Genomic DNA, 27,167 nt, shown 5'->3' with positions numbered 1-27,167 from the left:
TTCGTGCACATAAACACCGAGTCAAAGATTTAAGCACAAGTAGTTTACTAAGGAAATGCACCCAGGATATACAAGGAAAGGACTGAGAAAAACAATTCTGAGGAGGGGATGGGCTATTGAAGGATATTTAAAAAGTGCCAGCCTCTTCCTGATCTCATAAATAAGATCCAGAACACAGGCTTTTCTGCCTGGCACAGTGCTGCATTCCTGTAAGCACGCCAAGTATGTGAGAGGCTGAGACAGGAGGATTTTGAGTTCAATATCAATCTGGTTAAGATAGTGAAACCCTGTTTTAAAAAGGGAAACAAAAATAGTCACTGTAAAGAAGGCAAAGGTGGGTTACATGGGAGGGCTTAAAGGGAGGAAAGGGAAGGGGGAAATGATGTAATTATAGTCTATCTAAAAAAATAATATTAAAAAACTAAAATTTAAATTTAAAAATATATTTACATATTTAAAGCATTTTTTTAAAGACAGCAAAGATGGAAAATGGAAACATTGGACAAATAGAAAAAGGAGAATATAGGATTTAAAGCCTAAATATAACAGAAATTTATAAAAATGTAAATATACTAAATATTCAAGTTTTAAAAACCTAGGGTATTATCTTGACTTAAAGAAGTCTGGCTATTTTTTAGAGACAGCCCTAAAGCCCAGGGACAAAAAAGTTTGCGAATACTTTGGAAAAACTTGGGGAAAGACACTAGACAAATACAACGGTCAATGAAAACAAAGCTGTGATAGGTACCTTGGTATTAGATTAAAGACTAGGGCCTAGAATGTAGCTCAAGGGTAGAGAATTTGCCTAACACGTGTTAAGCCCTAGCTTCAATCCCTGGCACAAATCTCTCTCTCTCTCTCTCTCTCTCTCTCTCTCTCTCTCTCTCTCTCTCTCTCTCTCACACACACACACACACACACACACACACACACACACACACACGAATTAAAGAGAAAATAACTAGAAAATTCAAAGAGACTTAAGGAGGCAGCACCTCCCCTACCCCTCCTCCCCAACAACCAGGAAGCCCACTGGTCCGGGAGCTGGCCTGTGTTGTAGCTTCCACTGCACCAAGGGCTTGACAATCCCTGTAACAGCTGCCCACAGGCATCATACATTCTTCCTGGAGTGGCTTTGGGCAATACTGCTGTTCCAGCTGCTGCATAGACTGACCTATATCTTTCTGTCTCACAGGTATGGGAACTAACTCTGTTTTACAGGCATCATTGCAGCCATTGTTTCCACACTCCAGTTCCAAGAGATATTTCTGCAATGTTTTCTTTGGATCCTATAAAGACAATGTGCAGGGAAATCCTTCCAGAATTGGCTCTGCCCTCCCAGGCCAATTGTCCAGTTTACACCTTGGTGAACAACTCAGATTGTGACTGCTGAAGGAACTACAGCAGTTAGGGGAACAGGGAAGGATCAGAAAGCAGTGAGAAAAATGCTTGCGAAGCACATAACAGAACCAGCCAAGAGTTAAGGAGCCGTTGGAATGTCTGCTGACGCACTGCGTGAAGGTGCCAGTGCTTTGCCCTGGACACACCCTTGCCAGCCAAAACACCCTGAAGGACCTAACATCTTTTTTCTTCTTTTCATGCTGCCAGCCATGTATTCAAGTGGCAAACCCGAAGTTTCTTCTACTACTGTTTCCATCGTTTTCAACAGTACCAAAGACTGTGATGACGCGCACACTGGACTGGTGAAAGGCAAGGACAGACAGTTCAGGGGAGTTACTTGACACGGAAGAAAGAAGTCCCAGAGTTTAGTCATGGAAGATTGGGCTTTCCTGAGTGTATTTTCACCAGTCCACAAGCAACAAATCAGTTGAAAAGAAAATTGTCAGAAAGCCTTTCTTGTAAAACAAAACTCAGGTTGTCCCTACGGCTCAGCCTACCTCTAAGCCTAACAAGTAGCGTTCCATCCCAGGAACACATGGTGGAAGCAGAGAATCTACTCCTGCAAGTCGTTCTCTGACCTCTGACCTCCACACACTTGGCGGGGCATATGTACCCACACCCACACAAATAAATAAGTTCATTGTAAATAAATTAACTAAAATAAAACAAAACTGTTGCAGTTGTATTCAGAAACCACTATGGCCTTTATAAACGGAATAACCCCCAAAGACTTCCAAGAGCTTCATAAGCAAACAGAGAAGAAAAGGACCATCATTAGCAGAGAACTGATTGTTCCACTATTTGTTACAGGAGGAAGACATTTCTTCCATCCATTTTGAAGGTAATGAAGAATTGAGATACCCGCTGTGATCTATGAAGATATGCACCATGGGTTCAGAATATTTTTGTTATCACCTATGGGCAGATTCCACCCTGGCTGAATCTTGACAATCCTAGAGTGGCAATAGTAACACATGCCAGGGGGGGTTTTCAAAATTTAACCCACTTGCCAACTTTCAGTTCACCTGCTATTCAAAGTCACACCCATCATATCCAACGACTGTCACAGACATTCGTTTAGCTGACAGTGAAAAAGCAGTCTGGCTCTCAGGACCACTCCCTACTCCCCAAGGTCCAGATGGCGGCCAGTGTGGGTGATGAGTACAGCACAGATTGGTCTTCTCAGTATAGCACGGTGCCTGGGGCCAGCAGCGAGAATGGCATGGAGATTCCCAGGCACAAGAACCCAGAGGGGCAGAAGGGCCGCCAGCATCAGCAAAGCAGAGGCTGCCAGCCGCTCCAAAGCCAGCAGCAGTGGGTCTGTGGCCAGTTCCCAATATGTCTCTCAGGCAGAAGACTTAGCTTTACAGCAGCACTACCAACGGTAGCAGCAATACAACTATGCCTATCTTTACAGCTACCACTACCCCGTGAGCATGTACCAGAGCTACAGCTCCCCGTCCATGTATGGGGTGGCCAGCTCCTGAGGCTCAGCTACAGCCCGGCAGCTATTGGCTTCCTAGCACCAGGGACTCTGAAGCAGCCTCCAGTCCCTGGCATGGAGGAGAGTATGGCCTACTAGGCTTTCCTCAGCAGATACCTGAAGCCCAACCCCCTCAGCCCTCAAACCCTCGGCATAGGACACATGGTCCAAGCAATGGCCCTCAGCCTGGAACAGCCCCAGCCACTCCGCATAGTCAGGCAGGGGCCACACAGCTACAGAAAGCTTGCCATGGCCAAGAAGGGTCAGCAGCTATGGACCCACATAAAGCCAGCCCCTTGAACTGGAGGTCTCAAGTCCAATGTCCAGAAGCGGCTCTTTGCTGTCACCAAGCAGAACTTCAGCTCCTATGCGGAGGGTCAAGAAAGCAGCTTTGGCCTCCAGCCCAACTCTGAGAAAGCTCAGAACTACAGTGGTCCTTCTGGCTGGGCGGGACCAGGCAGGGGTGCTGTCTGGGAAGCCGGATGATTGGCCTGGCCGCAGAATATGTGGAGCCGTGCTTCACCACCCGTGAGTCAGCCAAAGACAAGGACCGGACAGAGAAGCTGCTCAAGGAGGTGCTACAGGCCCAGCTCCAGGGAGGCTCTGCCTATACCATCGACTGGAACCATGAGCCTCTGCCTGGGCTGCCCAGAGAGCATGTGACTGAGAGGCCCAAGAAGAAGCAATGGGAGGCCTCTAGCAGCTTTCACCCTCCCGGAAGGGTAGGCTTCCAATCCCAGCGAGGGACACCTGGGACTGGCGGTTGCTGGCTGAGCCCAGGGTAGCAGCTTTGCCAAGTTTGGCAACGGTAGCGTCTTCATGGAATACAACAGCTCTTCCTCCAGCATGGATTCCTGCTCCTGCTCTTCATCCAGGTCCCCCAACTGCCACTTCTGGAGAAGTGATTCCCACTCAGTCTCTGACAGCTCCTACTCAGGGAACGAGTGTCACCCTGTAGGCCATAGGAACCCATCCCCGAAGGGTCGGGGTGGTCGCGGGGTCCACATGGATAGGGTTGAGGCAGGGAACAGCACAGAAAGAGACATGACCTAGCTCTCCGCAATCACACCGTAAGAAGATGGCAGCACTGGAGGACCCAGGGCGTGAGCTTAAGAAGCAAAAGAAGACAGCCCGCTTCCAGCATGGGCAATCACGCCGCCTGCACCTTGGTCCTTTGGTGCTGCAGATGAGTAACCTGGAAAGCAGTGAAGCTGACCCTGACAGGCAGGAGCCTCAGATTGTGAGCACCTCTCCTGACATCACAAAGCACTGTCTGCATCTCACCAGTGCCCCAGACCCAACAACTATGCGACCTGTGACTGTTTTGAAGAAGTCTCTGAATGGTCAAGTCCCACAGGAAGGAGAAGCAGGACTATGCCTTTGCCCATGAGCAGATGAAGTCCATGCGGCAGGACCTAAGGATGCAAGGAATCCTCACCAAGTTCACTGTGGGGGTGTATGAGATGTATGCCCGCATTGCCTTGGAGAAGGGTGACCATGAAGAATTCAACCAGTGCCAGACACACAGTTCAAGTCACTGTATGTGGAAAACTTGGCAGGTAATGTGGGTGAATGTACTCTATACCAAATCTTCGACTACATCTTTACCGAGAACTCTGGAGACAATAGCATGGAGCTGGCCTACCTCACCAGGGAGCTGAAGGCAGACCCCTGTGTGTGCCATGCGTTGGCACTGAGGGCAGCCTGGGCCCTAGGCAACTACCACCTCTTCTTCCGGCTCTATTGCCATGCACCTTGTATGTCTGGCTACCTTGTGGACAAGTTTGCAGACCAGGAGCTCAGGCCACCCTAAAGGTCATGATGAAACCCTTCTGCGCTGCACTGTCTGTCTCCTACCCGCAGTCCCAGCTGGCCTTCTAAGGCTAGTAGACACGTGCTGGGTCTTCCTAGAGCCCTTGGGCCTGTCCTATATGGGCCCAGACAATTCCAGCATGGACTGCTGCCTCAGCCTGGCGCAGCTGCCAGCCTTCTGAGCACCCATCAAGAAGGATGGGATTAGGACTGTGGCCCAGAGCCTCCTTTGTGGATTTCGGTTTTTTTTTTTAATTTATTTATTTTTATTTTATGTGCATTGATATTTTGCTTGTATGTATGTCTGCGTGAGGGTGTCAGATCTTGGAGTTAGAGACAGTTGTGAGCTGCCATGTGGATACTGGGAATTGAACCTGGGTCCATATGGAAGAGCAGCCAGAGCTCTTAACCACTGAGTCAGCGTCCCCAACCCTGTTTCCCACCCGGGATCTGTGCGGAGATTTTTCCTACGTTTTATTTATTTATTTATTTATTTATTTATTTATTTATTTATTTATTTATTTGTCTCAGAAGGGATAATTGGGAGTATAGGGGAAGAGGATGGGGTGAGGACTCCCGGTTCTGTGTTCACCTCTCATCTCCACTAATGCTGTCTCGGTGTTTTCTTTCTCTCTCTTTCGAGCTCGTACTCCAGCACCTGACCCTGCGTGCTGGCCCATCCCATGCTGGGGGGCCAGCAGGAGACAGGCCGTCCAGCCCGCACCCGCCTGCAGCGGGGCACCAGCCAGCCACATCTATTGCCTCGTCTGCCTCTTCAAAGACTCTTGTCCAGCCATTGGGGCCTCAGTGCTTGGGGTGAGGGAAGCTCCTTAAAGACTATGCCCCACCCCAGAAATGCAGCCAGCCAGACCAGCGCAACACTGCACTGAGGCCTCCAAGGCCTTTGCAGGACCATGCAGGTCGGGCTGCCTCATCCTCCTCGAGTTGTATTGTCTCCGTGCCTCTTCCTCCCTCGGCCCTAATGTTTCTTCTGATTTTTTCTCTTCCCTCCCTCCTCTTCCTTTCCCTCCCTGTTCCCTGGTTCAACATGGGTAAAATAGCTACCGTCCCTTCCTTCCTCTCCTCTGCCTTCATGGATCACCAGCTCGTGTTTCATGTTTCCTTCTCTCTCTCTCTCTCTCTCTCTCTCTCTCTCTCTCTCTCTCTCTCTCTCTCTCTCTCTCTCTCTCTCTCTCTAAGTTATTTTTCTTCTTTCCCCTCTTTTCTTTTCAGCCCTCCCCCTTCTGCCATATAACTGGAGGATGTGCTAGAGGCTGTAAACAGCTGGACTGTCAGGCTGCTTTTTTTCCAGATGCCTCCTCCTCCCCACCTCTCCCCTCCTCTCACTTCATTCTCCTTGAACACTGAGTACAGTACATGTTGAAAGCTTGAAACCAAAATTAGAGAGGAGGGAGGGAAGGAGAGAGAAAAGAAGGCTATTTCAATAAGATTTGTGAAAAGTTGGTATGGTGATTTCTCTGGTACCAGTGGAGAGAGTCACCAGAGTGAGTCTCGGGGGACAGGGGTATCAGAAATATTGGTATTAGACAGACTAGGCAGTTTCAGAAAGAACAAACAGTGTTTCTTATTGTAACCAAGAACATGACGATCCCTGGTTCGCTGTGGGCTTGATGATGGTGATAGTGGGCAAGAACGTTTTCATGAACTGTAGAAAGTAACTCATCTCCCAAAACAGACCCACTATGTAATCCCAAAGACGAGCTCTTTTCCTATTTCAGCTTTCCACAAATAGCCAAAAAGGGAATTGAAGGGGGGCTGGGGATTTAGCTTAGTGGTAGAGTGCTTGCCTAGCAAGCGCAAGGCCCTGGGTTCTGTCCTCAGCTCTGGAAAAAAAGAGGAATTGAAGGTGTCGTCAATGGCAGTCCAATAACCCAACAGGATTCTGCCAATAAGTGGTGAACTATCTGCCTCCTAATGTACAGTGGAATGAATACAACCACAAGATATTTTCATGTCACATTTCAAAGCACAGATGATGAGTTCAAAATCCAGATAACAGTAGATAGAGGTGGGTACAGGGAGGCACCGAAACTGAATTCTACAACCCAGAAACCTTGTTTTAAAAGTTGGTCAGCCCGATAACACTTCTTCTAGAGGCAAAAAAAAAATCCTCTCAGGATGTTCTTATTGAAAAACACTTCATAAAGGCATGGTGTTAACATGACAGGGAGAGTCCCAGAGGAGGGGAAAATTACCCCTGGTAAATGTTTAACTCCTTCCAAAAGAGGCTGGAGTCTCAGCAACTTGTACTTGAAACTGGAACATGGAGAAATCGCTTTGAAGGGTTACAAGCTACACAAGTCAGGGTTTGCTGAGGTCATTTCTAATGAATTTACAAGGTACTAAAGTAAAAAAAACAAATTCATGACTTACTGAGATAAATTACAAGTTGGAGACCCTACTGGACAAACCAGTTCACAAAACCCAAGCAATGTTGGAGCTTCTCAAAGATTACAGAGGCCAGCATTCCCAGCAGGGACAATTAAAGTATATGGGCACTAACCAGGATCAGAATTCACAGCTGATTTTGGGAAACCAAAGCAAGATTGAAATTAGAAATTAAGACCCAAAGTGTGGCAGGCCAGGGTGTAGTGATAGAAAGGTGTTTCTAATTATTCCACCTGAAAGCCACGTGGAAAAGTAAAACTCATAGTGGAAGGAGGGGAGAAAAACAGCAAGGGGAGAAAGGCTGAGGATCATCTAGCTACTAAGGAAGGAGTAACTGGAAGGACACAACACATGTTAAGTGTCCTGGGCTTTTTGCTCAGGGGAGAAAGAGTATTTCCATGGTATTCTTGAAGACAGATCACTGGAGATGCAATTGACACACTTTACTAAGAGCAAACATATTAGAAGACAACTAAAAAGCATTTTCAGATTCCCTGGAATATGTTAATAAAATTCTTTTTGTTTGTTTGTTTGGGTTTTTTGTTTGTTTGTTTCGTTTTTCCAGACAGGGTTTCTCTGTGTAGTTTTGGTGCCTGTTCTGGATCTCACTCTGTAGACCAGGCTGGCCTCGAATTCACAGAGATCCACCTGGCTCTGCCTCCCGAGTGCTGGGATTAAAGGCCTGCACCACCACCGCCCAGCGTAAATAAAACTCTTAATAGCACGTTTGGATTCAGATCTCAGAAATCCTTCTGCAAATGTCTCATATGACTAACTAAACTGTTGTGCAAGAACTGCAAGACATGTTCCCTGAAGAATTTGATACTACGTCATCTCACAAAGTGTGTGATTCTGAGGACATGCAGTTTCTTTTCTTATTTGTATTACCTCATAAGTGTGGTTCAATGACTGGATGTCTCAAGTATTCTTAGTTAGGTTCCTATTGACCAAAAGCAACTTAAGCAGGAAGGGGTTTATTTCAGCTTACAACTCTCAGATTCCACTCCATCACTGAGGGAAGTCAGGACAGGAACTCAAGCAGGAAAGGAACCAGGAGGCAGGAGCTGATGCAGAGCTGATGGAGGAATGCTGCTTACTGGCTTGCTCCTCATGTCTTGCTTTCTTATATATGCTAAGTACACCTAACCAGGGATGGCACTAGCCACATCAATCAATCAATCAATCAAGAAAATGTACTACGCCGGGCAGTGGTGGCACACGCCTTTAATCCCAGCACTCAGGAGGCAGAGCCAGGCAGATCTCTGTGAGTTCGAGGCCAGCCTGGTGTACAAAGCTTGTTCCAGGAAAGGTGCAAAGCTACACAGAGAAACCCTGACTCAAAAAACAAACAAAAAAAAAAAAACAAAAGAAATTGCACTACAAACTTGCATATAGGTAAATCTTATAGAGGCATTTTCTTTTTTTCATTTTTCTTTATTAAGAAAACAGATCCCACCCCCTCCCTCCTCCCACCCCCAGATCTCTCTCCCAAGCCACCCGGCACCCCCATATCCCCCAAACCAAGGTCTCCCATGGGGAGTCAGCAGAGCCCGGCACACTGAGCCTAGGCAGGTCCAAGCCCCTTCCCACTGCACCAAGGCCGTGCAAGGTATCACACCACAGGCACCAGATTCTCAGAAGCCTGCCCATGCACCAGGGACAGATCCCAATCCCCCTGCCTGGGTGCCCCCAAACAGTTCGAGCCAAACAACTGCCTTCCGTATCCAGAGGGCCTAGTCCAGTCCCATGGGGGCTCCACAGCCACCAGTCCACAGTTCTTGAGCTTCCACTAGTGTGGCCGGTCATCTCCGCACATTAGAGGCATTTTCTTAATGAATGTCCCTCTTCCCAAATGACTGAAGTTTGTGTCAAGTTAACACAAAACTAACCAGGACACAAGTCTTTAATGAAATTGATACAAACCAAGCTGGTATCTTTCCTGACAGGAAATCTAAACACTGGCTACCAGAATTCATGACTGGCCTTTAAGTTTACAGCATTTGACAAAGTCTGGAACACAGGTTAATAAATTGCACAAAAAGGATGCCAGGTAGCAGCGACACATGCCTTTAAACCCAGCACTTGGGAGACAGAGCCAGGCAGACCTCTGTGAGTTCTGGATCTCTACAGAGATCTCACTCTACAGAGTGAGATCCAGGACAGGCACCAAAACTACATGGAGAAACATAAACAAATAAATAAATAAATAAATAAATAAATAAATAAATAAATAGTACAAAAATGCTTCCTGCTGATATAACTCAGCTAAATGATACTCCATGGCATCTGGAAACATACAGATCTCACCATGCAGTTGGGGCCTGCCTGGAATTCTCTATGTAGGCCAGGCTGGCCTTGAACTCACAGAAATTCACTTGTTTCTGCTTAAAGGCATGTGCCATCATGCCATCTCTAAATATTTTTTTAAATTTTTTTAAGATTTATTTATTATGTATACTGTGTCCTGTCTGCATATATGCCTGCAGACCAGAAAAGGGCATCAGATCTCATTGCAGATGGTTGTGAGCCACCATGTGGTTGCTGGGAATTGAACTCAGAACCTTTGGAAGAGCAGTCAGTGCTCTTAACTGCTGAGCCATCTCTTCAACCCGTCTAAATATTTTTAATGATTAATAATGATAATTCTCACGTAGCTGGCCAGTTACATAACATTAGAAAAAGTTCTGAAGTTTGTTTGTCTGAATGACAAGATTGGCCACAATCATAAAGATGCCTAGACAGTGAAAGCCATTCTCAGGGACAAGTGTCCAGCTCAGTCTATCAAGAGATTATTAAAACCATTTCCTTCATGAGCTTCAGAGTAGAGGATGTATTGAGACAAAATTGGGGGTGGGGGTATTTTTCTACTGTGTAGTAGTGGAACTGATTTCTTCTTTGTTTCTGAATGGTTAGTTGCTCCAAAGTGGAAGATGCTTCCCAGAATTAGGATACACAAAGAAGTTGGTCCCAATCCAATAGGTATAGAAGATCATTTGAAAATGCTCAACTTGAAGCTCTTAAGAGAGTTGGTGCTACATAACCATTTCCTCAAGATTAAAACATTCCATTCCACAGGGAAGATTCTTAAGCAGGAAAAAAAGGTAAACAATGCAAAATAACTTCAGGAAGTCCCTGAAACTGAGCAGATTCACTAGGCCTCTCCATGCCAGAGTAAACAATAAAAGCTGAGAGTCTCCCTCAGATACAGGAGAGCCAAGCTGCAAAGAAGACTCTCAGACCAGACCAGCTGCCTGGAAGAAACAGAAACCAGCTAAGCTGCTTGGAAGAAAATTAGACCAACTGAGGCACTTGCAAAGGACACACTCAACCTGTTGTGCTGCCTGTAAGCTGTGGAGTGTGCTCCAGGTTCCCAGCTTTTGTGAGCTGTCACCCATAATGGGGTGGAGATTGGTGCTGCAGCTGTCTTTGAGTCATTTCTGCTCCTGTAAGTGACCTCCCCCGAAAAAAAACCTCATTGGTTCACCAAATTATACTTTGGTAGTATCTGTACTTTGGTCAGTCATGGGTTCTCTAACTGGGGTGAGTAGATGTGTGTGTTGTGTCACTCCAGGAAAAGTTTTGTCCCACAACAGTTGGGAAAGAGAGTGTAATTGAGTATGTGTGATAAGAAAGCAGAAGTGGGAGGAATAACTGGAGGTAGATGGATCAATGGAAAGGGAAGTAGAGGAGAAATAAAATGAAAATAAAGTATAATCACACACACACAATGATGAAACTCATTACTTGGTATGCTAACTTAAAATCATTTAAAAGAGGGTCAAAAGAAGATAACAATGGTGTTTTGAATTGAACATGACACACACACATACACACACACACACAAACAAAACCCACACTTAAGGATTGTGAACAGTCTTTCAAAAAGGAAAAATCCAAAACTTCAGCATTTGCTGAGAATCTAAAATGTGTATTCATAGTAAAGTGCTTGCTATACAAGTTTGAGAGCCTGAATTTGGACCCTAAGTCCCCACATGAAAGGCTAAGTATGGAAAAACATGCCTGTAATCTCAGCACTGGGGAGGTGGAGACAGATGGATCCTTGGGGTTTGCTGGCCAGCCAGCCTATTTGGTGGGCTCTAGAATCAGTGAGAGACAGTCTCTCAAATAATAAGGTAGAGAGTGATAGATGAAGACATTTGACTGTCAATCTTTGGCTTCTACACTTATACATATACACACATGCATGTACTACACAAAAGATACAGATTTATAAGGAAGAAATTTGATGATTAGCCATCGCTTGAAGAAGGGAAGTCATGCTTTTCTGTGGCTTAAATATAGTGCACTGGCCAGAAACTGTCTAATTAACACACTGAAATCATATATGTTGAACAACTCCAAGCTGATTTTACTTTGAAAGCATTTGTTCAAGGGCCTGGTACTTACTATTTATTAAAAGCCTTACTGACAAGCTACAAGCTTCCCACTGCAACAATTATAAACTAATATAGAACCCAGGCCATTTTAGGAGCAATGACTGAGAGACCCTAGTCTTTGTGTTCCAGAGGGTTTAGTTATAGTTTTTTTAATTTTGTTTTCCTTTTTATCCATTTCCTTTTTCAAAAATTAATTTTAATAAGCATACAAAATAATGGGTTTCTTTGTGATGTTTTTATATATATGTATCACCATACTTGGCTCATATTTGCTTCGCATTACCCTCAAATGCCTGTCCCTACTAGTTCCCTTCCTAGCCCTAATTCTCCTTCCTCCTTCAAATTAGTCCCCCTACTGCCTCCATGTTATATTCAATTTCCCATGTTTAAAATAAGTATCTACTGAGTTCACTAGTTATTCTTCTGCAAATAATCAGGATGTTCATACATGTTTTGTAGAGGCTGTTTAAATAATGCACTGATGCCACCTATCAACAATATCTAAATTATAGATCTTATTAACATTTAAGTGGTCTCAAACCACTAATAACCACTGACATTGGAAACACTCTGTGCTGCTTCACTGTAGTCCCCAAGCAGACTGTGATTTCACATGTGGGCCTAATTACCAAGGAGGAGAGTTAAGTAGCAGTGCAGCTTTCCAGATGAAATTGTTTGGGAAATGTACATATTCAAACAAAAGCGCCTCATTTGAGGAGTGAATCATGCTGCTGGCACTGGTCCATTACTGCAGCGTCCAGTTTAATATGCATAAGGATATGCCAGTAGTAATCTCTTACAGTTGGATTTGTACAGAAAAGGGGTCAACAATCTTTTTCTGCATAAAACCAGATGATAAATAATTTTAAGGCATATGTGCCTCTGTCACATATATTTTATTGTTGTTTAGTTGTTTTTTAAACATCCCATTAAAATATAACCCTATACAAAAATAGAACAACAACCAGATTTTGTCTACAGGACGTCACTGGCAGGCCACTGAAAACTGACATTTTTTTAATGTCTGGGTAAATAATGACATTCAGCCATGCTTTGGTATAAATACATCATTGTACAGTGTCTTGAATAACTGATTATTCAATGATTATTGAGTGATTATTTTTAAATTATTTGATGATTATTAAACCATGAGTCCCTAAGAGGTAGTTTAGATCATGATAATACTATTCTTCCCAAATGGCCCACATATGTAAAAAGAAGAACTAGAAATGTAAATGCTGTGTGCTGTGAGAATTATGTGTTTAAAAAACAGAAGTCTTTTGTTGCTGTTGTTGTTTGAGACAGCATGTCTCTGTGCAGCTCTGGCTGTCCTAGAATTGACTATGTAGACCAGTCTGGTCTCAAACTCACATGTCGGCCTGCCTTTGCCTCCCAAGTGCTGGGAATAAAGGTGTCTGCCATTACGCCAAGCAAAAACAGAGGTCCTGAAAGAAGTTACATTCGTCTGGAAAAATGGTGGCTATTCATAAAATTTCAATTAATTATAAAAAAATAAACAATCCTAATCCTAACTGTATTCAGTTACAACTCTGAAATATGTGAAGGGAAAATTAACAGTATTACAAGTAGAAATATATCTTACCTCCATATTAAGAGATTTTCTTGGAAATTGACAGATGAAAGTAGACAAAACAGTCAGTAATGATGCAGAAAATTAGGACAAGCTTTTTCTGGTGGCTATATCTATAAAACACTATACCTAGCAACTAGAAAACAAACATCCTTTGAAAGAACACATGAACAAGGTCACAGGTGTTCATTTATGAAAGTACTAAGCCAAAGGAACAAATGGGGCCACACTGATTGTATGCTCCACTTGCCAAATTACTTCTAAAGCATGGTACTGCATCCACCTGAAAAACAGCTTGTTTTTCTAATCTACACAAAGGCACTGCGTCATCTATTGTTGGCCCAGCACAGGGAACATTTATGAAAACCATCAACTAGACACAATAAAGCCTGTGTCAGCGCAATTCAAAGAATCACTCTCATTCAAATCTTAATCTTCTGACCTTGATGCAACTAAATTGAAAACCAATAATAAAATGATAAATAAAATGTCCATCTTTGGAAACTTAAAAACATCCTTTGAAATAAACCACAGCTCAGGGAAAATTCACACTAAAAAGATAAAATAACACCAAAACTATTGAAAATATTCTACCTCAACAACTAATGAAAGCCTCAAAGCTAAAGTGGAATTCAAAGATAAAACTGTGCATGTAAATAACAATAAAGTTATTAAAAAATAACATTGGAAATTTTAAAACTAAGCATCCAACTTGAAAAGTTCCAAATACAAAAGCCTGGCATGATGGTTTATACCTGTCATCCTAGAACATGGGACTTTGAAAGAGGAGAATTGCTGAGTTCAAGGCTAACCTAACATATATAGTGAGTTCCAGTATCTCAAAAAAAATGGTCCAGTGTTAAGGATGTAACTCAGTTTGTAGAATGGGTGCCTAGCATTCAAAAGGCCCTGGATTCAGTCCCCAGCAATGTTCAGACTGGGCATGGTGACATATGCCACTGATCCTAGCACTTAGGGAAGTAGAAGCCAAGGATCAGGAGTTCAAACTTGTCCTCTACTATACAGTGACTTCAAGGCCAGCCTGCTCACTCTCTCCTCTCTCTCTCTCTCTCTCTCTCTCTCTCTCTCTCTCTCTCTCTCTCTCTCTCTCTCTCTCACACACACACACACACACACACACACACACACACACACACACTAACCATTGCAACCACCACACTCAGTACTGAGACTCCTGTCTGCCTGTTAATGCAACACTCTGAGAAGTATAATACGGTCTGGGATCAGGGCTAGTGCCTAAAATAGTAAATTCCCAATATTTCTCTAATATAAGCATCTCTCCCTTTGTTGCTAGAACCTTATAATTCACTGATACCTGTATGTAAAGCTGGAAAAGAAATATTTCTTTACTGGGAATGATCACTCTATAGGGCTGGAGAGATGGCTCAGTGGTTAAGAGCAAGTATTTGCTGTGGGATGTTAATGTATGTCCTGTGGGAGCCCTTCTTGGGTTCCTTGTGGCGTTACCCAGCAGGTTTGCATAGAGGATGATTAGGACCATGGGCCTGAGTGCAGGTGTCTGAGATGGTCTGCACTTGGCTGTACTGGGGGATGGTCTGTATGTCAAGTTGCTCTGATTGGTCAATAAATAAAACCTGATTGGTCGTGGCTAGGCAGGAAGTATAGGCGGGACTAACAGAGGAGAAATAAAAGAACAGGAAGGCAGAAGGAGACACTGCCAGCCACTGCCAGGACAAGCAGCATGTGAAGATGCTGGTAAGCCACGAGCCACGTGGCAAGGTATAGATTTGTAGAAATGCGTTACTTTAAGATATAAGAACAGTTAACAAGAAGCCTGCCACGGCCATACAGTTTGTAAGCAATATAAGTCTCTGTGTTTACTTGGTTGGGTCTGAGCGGCTGTGGGACTGGCGGGTGACAGAGATTTGTCCTGACTGTGGGCAAGGCCGGAAAACTCTAGCTACAAGTATTGCTCTTGCAGAGATTCCAAGTTCAGTGGCTCACAGCTCTGTTTCTCCAACTCCAGGATATCTGACACCCTCTTCTGGCCTCCACAGGTACCTGCACTCATATACACATACCCCTGCACAGACATACATGTACACAGAATTTAATTAAAAGAAAACTAAGTCTTTTTAGAAAAGGATCATTCATCCCCCTTGAATCTTGAACCCATATATTCTGGATACAAAAGGAATAATGGCTTATATTAGCCTACACTTTAAAATACTTACAAGGGTAACTGGAGGGAATGATCAGTGGCTAAGAGCTCTTGCTGCTCTCTTCTAGAGGCTCCAGGTTTGGTTCTCAGGACTTACAACCACCTGTGACTCCAGCTCCCGGGGTTCTGATACCCTGTTTTGGGTTCTGTTGGCATCCACACACATGGCACATACACATTCACATAAACAAAAATGAATGGTAGCTATTAAAAGTATTTCCAAGGTTCTTTGGAAAAATACCCTAAACTTGCTAGTTACAGTCTTCTTTTGGGGAGGGGGGGGTGAGTTTGAGACAGGGTTTCTCAGTGTAGCCCTGGCTGTCCTGGAACTTGCCCTGTAGACCAGGCTGGCCTTGAACTCACAGAGGTCTGCTTGCCTCTGCCTCCCTAGTGCTGGGACTAGTTGCAGTCTTCTAGTTGGTGCCATAACTGTGCTTCCAGCAGGAAATGTCCCTATTCTATCAAGCCACATTCTTCTGGTTGATAGAATGCTGCATAGAAACCAATAAATTCTACAGGGATTGGCCTATCACAACATGTCCTCCATCCTAAAAATGAATTGTGAGTGGCAACATTAGAAAGGACCACCATGGTGAAGAATAAAATATTGTGAGTCCACAGGATAATACCAGCAGAAGCATTACTAATACGGAGAGCAAATCCATATTCAAAGCATGTTTTTCGTCCTGTGAAGACATTTAGAACCTACTACATGATGGAAGAGTTCTAATATAAACAACTTCCCACTAGGAGACTGACTACCTGCTCCCCCTGAAGAATGGAGCTCTTCTGGTGTTTCAGGGTTTGGTCTCTGCTGATAAGCAGGCTGCCTATTCAACAGTGGCAGTGGACAGATTCACTTCCATGAGGGAAAAAATGCTATTGAGTCCACACATAGGCCCCACTTCAACAGTCTCGAGCTTTATTCCTGTGCTTTCTGAGCAAGCCCTAGGGTACCTGAGGAAACAGGTCACTAACATCTTTCAAATGGGTCATTAGATCATAGGGGCCTCCTCCACAGCAGATACACTTTGGAGACAATTATATCTTCACAGTGGGGCCCATTCTAGAGGTCTGTGCATGTATTTCTCTGCTGGGCCTCCTTATCACCAAATGCCTATTTTGTTTTTCCTCATTCTTCCAGAGCCACCTTGTTAGTCTCTGCATAAGAATAAGTGTAGAGTAGTTGACTTCTTTCTTTCCTTCTTTCTTTCTTTCCTTCTTTCTTTTACTTTCTTTCTTTCTTTCTTTCTTTCTTTCCTTCTTTCTTTCCTTCTTTCTTTCCTTCCTTCCATATTTCTTTCTTTCTCTCAACTGAGTCTCTCTGTGTAGTCCTGGCTGTACTAGGACTCTCTGTGCAGTCCACACTGTCCTGGAACTCAAAGATAACCTCCTGCCTCTGCCCTTGCCTCCCAAGTGCTCAGATATGAGCGATTACACATCAAGCTACTTTGTTTCATTTTCCTCTAAAAGAGAATCAGACTTGTTACTTGGGAAGATTTGGGGATTTGAGTGTGTGCTTCTCTTTTTGTATTTTCATGCATTAATTGTATGGGTTTGCTGAGTCATGAGGCCCAAGGAACAAAACTGTCTGCATTGCAGTCCAGATTTGTCACTGAGCCATTTCTTCAGATACCACTCAAAATTAGCCTTCTAACAGTTTACCCAGGCAGTGGTCAAAGCAATGTACCTAAATATAATATATATTACCTTCTAAACTCTAGAGGCTAGTGAAGATGGATTTATTTGTAGTGACTGATTCACAAGAACACAACTTGACTTTAGTGTGTTTATTCATTTATTTATTCATGTTTCCCAGGCTGACCTCAATCTTCCTATGTCGCCGAGGACGACTCTGAACTCTTGATGCTCCTGTCTTTATCTCCCAAGTGTTAGAACTCTAGGTGAGCACCAACACACTTAATTTAGTGCTTTGATTAGAATCCAGAGCCTCATGCATGCTGGACAAGCATTCTGCCAAGCAAAAATCCAAACCCTTGAATTGATTTTTAAAAGGGCATGTCTTAACATGCTCCAAATGGCTCGTCCATTTATAAACAGCCATGTAACAGACCCTTGAGCTTTCATGGGTTTATCTTCTATCCTTTGTGCATAAAGCATCTAGTGTGCTTCATTCTTCCTGTTCAGTGTAATCATTAGAATAACGCCATCATCATGTCTGTGGGATAAAAAAGACAACCAACTTCTTTCTGGAATAGATTATGACAGCAGATAATACTGAGGTTAGAGAATAAGAGTAAACATTTTTATTTTCTTTTTTATTGTTTTTTTAGATTTATTTTATTTTATGTATATGGGTGTTTTTGCCTGCATATATGCGTATGTACCACATGAGTGCATACCTGGTGCTGTAGATGTCAGAAGAAGGCATCAATCCCCCTAAAACTGTTACAAATGTTTGTAATCCCCCAAGTGGGTGCTAGCAACTGCAGCCCCATCTGCCATAAGAGCAGTGAGTATTCTTAACCTCTGAGCCATTTCTCCAGCCCCCAACATTTTTTATTTTCTGCCACAGAGCTCCACATCCAGAAAGGCAAATAGATTTTGATATTTGCTGAGGCAACATATACGAAATGCTGTGTTGATGTTTTTGTTCAGTAAAGATATAACCTTGGGAGGCTAGAGAGGTAGCTCAGTGATTAAGAACACTTGCTGCTTTTGAAGAGCTCACAACTCCAAGGAATCTAGTGCTCTCATTTGACTTCCAAGGGCATCCACACGGACATACACCGACACACACACACTAACACAAACACACATGCACATACACATAAATAAAAAATAAAGGCTAGGTGTAGTGGCACACCCCATTAATCCTAGCATTCAGGAGGCAGGGTTTAGCAGATAGCTGTAAGTCCAAAGCCGCCTGGTCTACTTAGTGAGTTCTAGACCAGCCAGTGTTATATAGTGAGATCCTGTCTCAAAAAAGAAACAAATTTCTGCTGGGCAGTGGTGGTGCATGCCTTTAATCCCAGCACTTGGGAGGCAGAGCCAGGCAGATCTCTATGAGTTCGAGACCAGCCTGATCTACAGAGTGAGATCCAGGACAGGCACCAAAACTACACAGAGAAACTTTGTCTCAGAGAGAGAGAGAGAGAGAGAAATTTCTAAAATACACATATTAGCTTGGGGATCACAGTTCTGATTGGCAACACCAGCACCTGATCAATTAACGATAATCCATAGTCATCTATCAAAATCTTACAGCTTTTTCCATAGATTAAAAAAGATAAAGGGGAAAAGCCAGGCAGTGGTGGCGCACGCCTTTAATCCCAGCACTCGGGAGGCAGAGCCAGGCCGATCTCTGTGAGTTCGAGGCCAGCCTGGGCTACCAAGTGAGTTCCAGGAAAGGCGCTAAGCTACACAGAGAAACCCTGTTTCATAAAAAAACCAAAAAAAAAATAAATAAATAAAAATTAAAAAAAATAAAAATAAAGGGGAGGTTGTGGTTGAAGTCATTGCATTTCCATGTTTTAAGTTCTTGGTTATGGCTGTTGTAACTAGAGTTTTCCTGCCTTGCCCACAGTCAGGACAAATCTCTGTCACCCGCCAGTCCCACAGCCGCTCAGACCCAACCAAGTAAACACAGAGACTCATATTGCTTATAAACTGTATGGTCGTGGCAGGCTTCTTGCTAACTGTTCTTATAGCTTAAATTAAGCCATTTCCATAAATCTATACCTTGCCACATGGCTCGTGGCTTACCTGCGTCTTCACATGCTGCTTGTCATGGCAGTGGCTGGCAGTGACTCCTTCCGCCTTCCTGTTCTTTCTTTTCTACTCTCTGTTAGTCCCGCCTATACTTCCTACCCAGCCACTGTCCAATCAGTGTTTTATTTATTGACCAATTAGAGTAATTTGACATACAGACCATCCCATAGCAGGTTGTACTTATTTTGATTGTTCCTGGGATTCAGCATTGATTCAGTATGAAGGATGAAGGGAGGGAGAGGTAAAGTTGCAGAGGTTATTTATCTCTATAAAACCATCTTTCCAAGGGTCAGTGTGTCAGAAAAATAATGTGTGGTGATTCTGTTGAGATGAGTGCAAGTTTGCAGTGAAAACAACAAAGCCAAGACATCATTTCCTATGTCCCCATTACTGAAGCAAAAAACACAGCCCTCAATTCAAATGGGATATGAAATTGTTTATTCTAGGGACTGGAGAGATGTCTCAGCAGTTAAGAGCACCGGCTCCTCTTCCAAAGGACCTTGGTTCAATTCCCAGCACCCACATGGCAGCTCACAACTGTCTGTAACTCTAATTCCAGGGAACCTGACACCCTCACACAAACACAGATGCAGGCAAAACACTGATGCACAGGAAATAAAGAGAAATAAATAATTTTTAATGTTTAATAAAGATTTTAAAAATGGGTATTGCAAAAATCAAACAAAGAAAATGAGATTATTTATTCTAAAGCCAAATATGAGAGTGACCATGGCCAGGGAACACAGACTTAAGTTATACCAAATACCATCTTCCAACATGGTAATAGTTTCATGAAGTTTTTATAGTCACAGACCAAAGAAAACTGAAAATGAAGACATTTTTCAAATGCACTGATAGAAACATCAGAGAGACCAGTTACAACAAAACAGTAATCTGATGTAAGCCTCAGATGTTAGCTGGTGACATTCTTAGTCTTTGGATTGGTAGAAACTTGGGGTGTGTAAGTATACTCCAAAACCTATTTACCTAATAGTAACAAAGATCTTAGGTCACACTCATAGTTAGGTAATATGTGACTGTTTAGGGGACTAAGCCTAAGCTTTGGCTCTGGGAATGCATCATCCTAACTCCTTACAATCATTAAAGTTTCACCAATCAATCAGCCTTGTAGAATGTTGAACGTAGGCAGTGCTTTGGGGAGGTGACCTCAGTTAATACCCCTCTGTGAAAAACCAAAGTGTCATACTGAATATTCAAAATTAGCTTCAAAACAGGCATGGTGGTACATGTCTATAATCCTAGTAGTTGGTAGGCTAGGGTGAGATTTTGGCAAGATAAAGACCAACTTGGGCTACATAGTGAGCCCTAGAACAGCTTGGGCTATGTAGTGAGATCTTATATTAAAAAAAAAAAAACATAAATGGCAGTAAGAAAAAATATAGAAGAGTTAGTATCAATTCAAAGACAGGATCTGATAACTCTGAAAAGGGAGGTGTTTCTTCCTTGGTCATGGTTCTCTAATAAATGACAACAGGTCCCAATCTAAGGAAGGCCTGCAGGGTTTGTAGCACACATGTGCATGACAGCATAGCACTAGGGCTCTTTTTCAAAGACATTCAGATCCTGTCCTCATGTAGAGATCCCAGATCTGTAAATCGGCTTACCAGATTTGAGAACAGTGTCTAGAAGTCTGCCAAGTACCAAGTCAGCATCTGTATGGCATGAAATAACCCCTTGGGAATTCCACAGTCAACCACTGCAGTTTTTAGAGATGAACATACTTTTGTCACCACCCCATCACTGTGCTTGATTATGTTAATTGTGCCAACTTTAGCTCTGATACTTAAGTGCTATTGCCTAGACTGTACCCTTTAGGGTTCTATGGTTTCTACTGAAATCAGGGTGGCTAGATTCACCATGGTAACTTCCCCCATCATCTCCAGCTTATAGATGCTATTTTGTGCAGCATTTCAATAACACAGATGATACTCTTACCAATGTTGAATTTTTAAGCAATATTCTTTTTTTTTTAATTGCAGGCATAAGTTGGGCATGGTTACACAGGCCTTTAGCTGTCAGTAGCTCCTCACATAAGTATAGGGCCTTCCGAGCCCCTCCCCCAACCATGCTGGAATTCTGACTAGCTTGATCTTGTCTTATTCAGAGTAATCAGAGTTGCTGTGTGCAATGTTATGGAATAGTCTTTTTGTACACTATGAAGATGGTGTCTTTGCCAAAGCACCTTTGATTGGATTAATAAAACAGCTGACTGACCAATAGCTAGGCAAGAAGTGGTTAGGTGGGTGCTGAAAAAAAGGTACTTCCACGTGGTAGAGCATAGATAAGAAACATGGTTTAATTTAATTAAGTTTTAAGAGCTAGTTAGTAACAAGCCTAAGCTATCGGCAAAGCATTTATAATTAATATTAAGTCTCTGTGTGGTATTTTAGGAGCTGGCTGGAGGGACAGAAAAAGTCCACCTACAGTGCAACAGGTATGTCATATCCAGAAGTCAGCATTCCACAGCTCTCCTCCCTATCCACTAGCTCTTCCATTCTTTCCACACTCTCTTCCCCAATGTTCCTTCAGCCTTAGCTGAGAAGAAATTGATATAGATGATTCAACCACAGCTGAGCACTCAGTTATTCATGCTCAGCATATTGACCAGTTTTAAGTCTCTCCATTAACCACTACCTGTCAGAACAGGGCCCAAGAATGGAGTCGTGTGAGGAAAATTCTGAGTGCTTTTGAGAAAACTCCAAGAAAACAAGACAAGTCTTCCAAGAGAATAAGGTCTTGTGACCTCTGTTTCTTCAAAAACATGAAATTGTTCTTGGAATGTGTTCTCATGCCCCTCTCAGGTATGGTGGATACGAGTGAGTTTACTTCAGATTATTCATCACAGCTAGCTATTGTTATTTGTTTGTATTCCTCGATGAAAAACCACATTTTTGCCATATGCAGCTTGACTGCCACGTGTGGCTTGCCTGCCATGTGTGGCTTGCCCTTGTGATTGTACACTTTACTCAGGTCCCACCACTTTTAGAATGGTCGACAAGTGGCTCCCAAATCAAGGACCTGAAGTAGGCTTTAAGAAAAGAGAGTGGAGGTGGGTAAGAATAATGGTGCAGAAACCAGGGAAGGGTTTGCTTTATGACAAGATTGAGTATCATTTGTTTTGTTTTGTTTTGTTTTTTGAGACGGGGTTTCTGTGTGTAGCTTTGCACCTTTCCTGGAACTCACTCTGTAGTCCAGGTTGGCCTCGAACTCACAGAGATCCGCCTGGCTTTGCCTCTGGTGCTGGGATTAAAGGCATGCACCACCACTGCCCGGCTTTGAGTATCATTTTTTAAAGAAAGAAAGAGTGCAAGTATCACAATCACAACTATTAGATTGCTTGCAAGTTGTTTATGATTATTGTAATCCCTGGTTTCCAGAAGAAGGAACTTTAGTTGAAGAAGCATGTGACAAAATCCAAAAGATTATTGAAAATGTGTACAAACAAGAGGAAAAGATTACTGTTCAATTTTGGGTCACTTGAACATTGATTCAAACTGTTATTGGAATACTCAAGGAGGATAAGGAAGATATTAATCACAAGGAAGAGATGGCTAATTCCCTGAATGAATATAAACTGGATGATCAACCCTTAAAACTGGAGAAAGAGGCAAAAAAGAGATTTTCCCCATTCAGGCAAAATTGATTGTAAACACAGCGCCACTGATAAACCACAAATAAACCCCCTTATTGGAGCCATTGCCTGAAAATGACCCTGAAGCACTGGGTGAGAAATTTGATAATCACTCTAATCTTGAATCCTCTCCACTTCCTGATGAGGATTTTGGAAAGCCTATGAAAATGGTAAATGTACAAGCTGGACAATCTAGGGCACTACAGGGAAAGGGAATGGGTTTACCAATTCCTCCCTGGCCTCATGAGCTGCGCTTGCTATTTCCAGTGCAATTTCAGCTAAATTAAAATGTTTATCATGGGGAAGGGGTATGCATTTGTTATTGCAGATGGATCCACCTAAACATTATGGATTCCTTTTCAGCTGCTCTAGCCCTGGGCCATCAAGGACAGCATCACAGGGCAAGAAGATAGTGGAAGTCAGCAGAAAGATAGCAAACCTCCAACTAAAGGGCAAAAGGGAATATCGACCATATTCTCTGACTAAACCAATACAAATCTATGGGTATGAGCCTAAATATTTTGACAATGTGGCCATTGTTTAGCAAAACAACAACAGTAGATTCTCTCCTAGGGACTATGATTTCCCTTGTCACAGGATTTTGCTCAGATTTACAATAACTGACATCAGATTCCTCAGGTAGGACAGTCCTCACATGCAATCAGAAAGTGCTTTGTTACTTTCATAACCCCAATGTTTAGTCTTTGCTGGTGTATTTTGTTTGTTTGTTTTGATTTTTCTTGTTGTTGTTGTTGTTGTTGGTGGTGGTGGTGGTGGTGGGTGTGTGTTAAGCAAACTTTGCACATTCTACACAAGTACTCTACCAATCAGCTACATCTCTAGCCCCTCATGAATATATTTCTTGATACGGTGTCCTTCTGAGAGGATGATCAACTGGGCAGGCATTTGTCTGAGTGGCAAATGAATATGCTTTTAATTGTGAGTTTATTACAATAAAGTAATTTATATATATTTTGGTTTTTCGAGACAGGGTTTCTCTGTGTAGCTTTGCGCCTCTCCTGGAACTCACTCTGTAGTCCAGGCTGGCCTTGAACTCACAGAGATCTACCTGGCTCTGCCTCCCGAGTGCTGGGATTAAAGGCATGCGCCACCACCACCCGGCTAGTAATTTTTATTTAAAAAAAAAATGAAAATACCACAATCTAACCCTTAAGATCTTGGAAAACCAAGGTAGTGGGTCATCCTATAGCACAGAGCTTTTTAAAAAAAAACAAACTCAGAATTTATTAAAAAGAGGTTTTCAAGGCTGAGAAGATGGCTTACCAGTCAAGAACATTTACAGCTCTTCCGGAGAACCTGAGTTTGATTCCCAGCACCCATGTCAGGTGGCTCAAAGCCGCCTGGAGATCTGACGCTCTCTTCTGGAGTCCTCAGGCTCCCTCACACCCCACCCCACCGCACTCACCTCTCTCTCTCTCTCTCTCTCTCTCTCTCTCTCTCTCTCTCTCTCTCTCTCTCTCTCTCTCTCTCTCTCTCACACACACACACACACACACACACACACACACACACACACACACACACACACCAACCTAAAATTACAACATTCTTTTTCAAATAGCCTTTAATGGACATTAATCAGTAGAGGGAGACACTTTAGGAAAAGAACAATGTACATCCAATTGTGGTGCTAGCTGCTCAAGGGGAGCCACGCCAAGAACTTCTAAGAATAGAGTTGAAGGGGAAGGTAGGTTCAGAGCAGATGTGCATAATAACATGCCCATATTCCCCTTCCCCTTAGGAGATTGGAGAGGTGCTGAAACCTAACAACTGATTTGTTTGTTTTGTTTTTTTGAGACAGGCGGAGGTTTTCTATATATCTCACCCACTATGTAACTCACCTCTTCTGCCTCTAGCCTCCTGAGCACTCGGGTTACAGGCATGAGCCGCTATGCTTGGATGATATCTAACACGTCTATTTCTTTTGGTTTGGTTTGGTGACAAGATCTCATTTAGCCAAAACTGGCCTAAATTTCACTATTTGACCAAGGATGCCTTTAATAACCTGATCCTCCTGCCTCCACCTCAGGAGCACAGGGATTTCATGAATGCACAGCCACACTTGGCTTGAGATCTAATAATTCTTCTGAGAGTAGGGGGGCAGTGAGGTGTAGTGAGGATTGGTTCTGAGGAGATTCAGCACTTATTGGAAGGAGAACACTCTGGTGGAACGCATCAAAGAGGTAGATTGCTACCTTTAGAAGGGATAAAGGGCTACTCAAATTTGCAAGAAAGGTTCAGGGGTGCCAGGTGGTGGTGGAGGCGGCGGCGGCGGCGCACGCTTTTAATCCCAGCACTCGGGAGGCAGAGGCAGGCAGATCTCTGTGAGTTTGAGGCCAGCCTGGTCTAGAAAGCGAGTTCCAGGAAAGGTGCAAAGCTACACAGAGAAACCCTGTCTCGAATGGAAAAAAAAAAGGTTCAGGGGACTATGGGGGCTATGTTTTTCTTGGCCTCATCTGTTTATGCCAAATATTCCTAGCCAGCATGTTAGGGTCTTATTCTTTCCCCAAGAGTACCTTTAACTTGGTCTGAGAATCATGTAATTGATGCAGCACTTCTGTAACATTTATAATCAGTCCCTGGGCATGATCTGTTCTGCAACTCTGAAGACTACTTTAATGCTAGCATTGATGCTCTTTGATTTTCCAGTGTATTCTTCACTGTACATTCAAGCCTTGCCATTTGTTCTCTTTTCTGTGCAAGCTTTCCAGCGCTATCAGAAAGAGTTGGCCGTAACTGAATCCTTTGAACTCATCATCATCATAGGGACTAGGTGGTCTAGTCACTTGAATTTGTAAAGTGTTGACTTAAAATTGCATTCGATTTTAAACCACCATGGGTGATCATTCGATTAATCACCATCAGCGCCTGCCACATTATGAGTATCCCCTTTCTCATTAGCAAAGAAAGAGGTTCTGGCAGATTGTATTCTTTAGGAAGGACGAGCTGAAACCACATAAGCAGTGCAAAGGATTTACTGAAGAGTGAAACCCACAAAGGAAAACAGGAAGTTGCAGGGTTAGATAGAAGCAACACAAGCATTCAAAGAAATTACTAACTTGAAATGTTTACTGATGGCATTGAGGGCAACTTACTGTCCCATCTCTCCCAAGGTAGAAGGGCACCAATGCAATTAACTTTCACAGGTAGTTGGTTGGTATCTCCTCAGTCACTGATACTTTATCAAGAGTTTCGTGTTAGTCTCTGCTGCTGGTTTCTTGGGAATGCAACAGCAGCTAAATCACCCACCTAAAAGTGAAGCCTGGGGGCTGGAGAAATGGCTCAGTAATTAAGAGCATGTACTACACTTGTAGAGGACTTGAGTTCAGTTGCCAGCACCCATAACCACCTGTAACTCCAGCTCCAGGGGATATGACTCTCTCTCTCTCTCTCCTGGCTTCAGGCACACACATACACGTGGAGTTCACACAAATACACACAAAGAAAAAGAAAAAGAAATCTTATAAAAGAGAAGATGCATTGTGGAGGATAGAATAGGGGAGACAATTACCATATTTCCTCTTGGGAACGATACCTAAGAAGAAAACTGGGGAACAGCTGACTAGAAAAAAAATGCAAGGTACCACAATCCCCTGGAGGGCTTGTTAAAACACTGACTTCTGGGCCCAATTCCCAAGGCTTTTTGCTTAGTTGTTCTGGGTGGGACTTAGATAATTTGCATTTCTAACAAGTTCCCAGATGATGCTGATGCTGTTGGCATGGAGACCATGTTTTGAGAACTACTGTTCTAACTAAATGTTAGAAATGGTTTGAAAACTGAGGTAGTCTAGCAGCCCAGATCACAATCACCTAGGTGAATGTACATCCTAGATCCACAGCCTCATGGGATGGGACAAACAAATGGACACAGAATGTCACAAAAATAGAGTGGAGGATAAGAAAAGGAGAGTGACAGAGCCTGCTGTTTTAGATGATATCTCAGTCAAGTCAGGTAACTCTATGAAGACAACATTGTACAGAGACCTTAATGAACAGAGAATATAACCACCAATTATGGCAATTTGTATTAATATTTCCTCTAATTTTTTCTGTGTAGGAGATTCATTAATATTTTAATACATTGATGGAAAAGTATTACAGAAAGGAGGAAAATCAGTGCAAAGACATGAGAAGAGTATGCTATGTGTTTCTGGAATACTTCAAAACCAAGAGTTGGGTTCCTTTCTCTATTTTTACAATTACTTATTTTGGAGGAAGAAGTGTGTGTGTGTGTGTGACCACGCTTGTAGAGGTCATGGGACAACATTCAGGAGTTGACTCTCTCCATCTACCATATGGGTCACATTTGGTGGAGCACCTTTACCTGATGAGCCCTCTTGCTGGTCCTAAAAACTATTTTTTTGCTTTTATGTTATTTTTTGAGACAAAGTCTCTTGCAGATCAAGCTTTCCTTGGTACATAGTAAGGTTAGACTTGAACTCTGGGTTATCCTGTTTCTGCCTCCT

General features: G+C 43.1%; 2 pseudogenes; both read left to right on the top strand.

Moving 5' to 3' along the window:
• The first annotated feature begins 2,539 nt into the window (after positions 1–2,539).
• Positions 2,540–5,884, top strand: LOC102920228 (leukocyte receptor cluster member 8 pseudogene; annotated as a pseudogene).
• On the top strand, positions 5,380–7,565 carry LOC121825811 (N-acetylglucosamine-1-phosphotransferase subunits alpha/beta pseudogene; annotated as a pseudogene).
• The last annotated feature ends 19,602 nt before the right edge of the window (positions 7,566–27,167 follow it).

Source organism: Peromyscus maniculatus, chromosome X (assembly GCF_049852395.1).
Source record: "Peromyscus maniculatus bairdii isolate BWxNUB_F1_BW_parent chromosome X, HU_Pman_BW_mat_3.1, whole genome shotgun sequence".
Classification (NCBI taxonomy): Eukaryota; Metazoa; Chordata; class Mammalia; order Rodentia; family Cricetidae; genus Peromyscus; species Peromyscus maniculatus.
Note: the sequence above shows the minus strand (reverse complement) of the source record. Positions and strands in the feature narration are given on the sequence as shown.